General features: G+C 42.7%; 1 pseudogene; it reads right to left on the minus strand.

The window, feature by feature from the left end:
* Nucleotides 1-351: 351 nt before the first annotated feature.
* LOC101586900 lies at nucleotides 352-666 on the minus strand (annotated as a pseudogene).
* Nucleotides 667-1,380: the final 714 nt, after the last annotated feature.

Below are 1,380 nucleotides of genomic sequence, written 5' to 3' on the forward strand. Positions count from 1 at the left end.
GGAAATTTTTTCCTGTGTGGCAACATTGGGCTGTTTAACTGCATCAGACATTCAGGGGACAAGGCTGCACACATATTTGATACCAGGGGATGTATTCACCAGTGAAATGCGTTGATTTGCAAAAACCTTATAACATTTTAAGTTAAGTAGCATTGTTTTTCTTTTAGCTTTCTACTACACATATTCACCAAGGTGCTGAACTTTTTCAGGAGTTGGTTTGCTCTGTCATTCCTGCTAACAGTGTCTAGTGGTTTTTTCTTTAAATTAAACTTGATGTTTCCCTTTAAAAAAAAAAAAGATGACAGGCTGCTTTGGGAGCTTTCCCTTCCCAGGAACTTTGTAATAGCCCGATCACACTATATCGATGATGGGAGCTGCTCCAGTCTTGTTTTTGGCAGCATTTACTCGTGTCTGCTCATTGACCAATGTCCACAATTCATCAAGGTGGACAGTTGGGCAGAAGCTCTGGTTTCTCTTTAAGTGGTAATGCCTCATACCAACCTTCCAAAAGTAACCTGGGTGATATTTGTCGAAGTTGATCCTGTGATGATGCATGCCACCAGCATTCCCCCGGCCTCCAGGGTGCTTCCGGTGCTTGCTGATGCGGCCAGGGCCATGGCTCTCATGGCCCAGAAGCTTGCAGGTCTTCCTTAGTCTGGAAGGCATGTCAGTGGCCGAGATGAAAGGCGTTTTCTGGTTCTTGGTCCAACAAAGAAAGCATCTTTCACAAAGCCTCGTTTTCTCATGTGCCTTCTAGCTTCTCCATCCTATCCTCTCTGGAATTTCACTTTTACAGTTACTTGCTTCACCCTCTGATGTAAACTTACTCACTCCGTATCAGTGTCTCAGAACACTCCAGTGCTTGTGTAGCATATAGCAGGCCCCACGTCAGTCCTCAACAGCAGAAAAGTTCATAAATAAGTACCTGTCTCTGGCACTACAAAACAAGCCAACTGTGGTGGTATATACTGGCAGTCCTAGTACTCTGGTAGGTTGAGGCTAGAAGATCTCCAGTTTAAGGTCAGCCTAAGTGTGAGGCCAGCTTAGAACATATTGAAACCCATTACAATTATACAATTTATGTTATAAAACTTTTTTTTCTGTCTTTTTCAGAGGATTTCATTATGTAGTTCAAACTGGCCTTGAACTTGCTTTGTAGCCCAGTCTGGCCTGGAACTCACAACTAACTTCTTGCCTCAGCTTCCTGAGTGCTGGAATCACAGGTGTGGGCCACCACACTTTGTTTATGAAACTATTTTTGAGTGGATTTCAAATATTTACATGACAGAGGGTGACTCTTCCATTTTTTAAATTTTTATTTATTTTAGGGAAGAGTCTACAGGGTGTTCAGGGTCTCACTACTAGATTGGACTCATAGTA

Source organism: Octodon degus, unplaced genomic scaffold (assembly GCF_000260255.1).
Source record: "Octodon degus isolate 3935 unplaced genomic scaffold, OctDeg1.0 scaffold00046, whole genome shotgun sequence".
NCBI lineage: Eukaryota > Metazoa > Chordata > Mammalia > Rodentia > Octodontidae > Octodon > Octodon degus.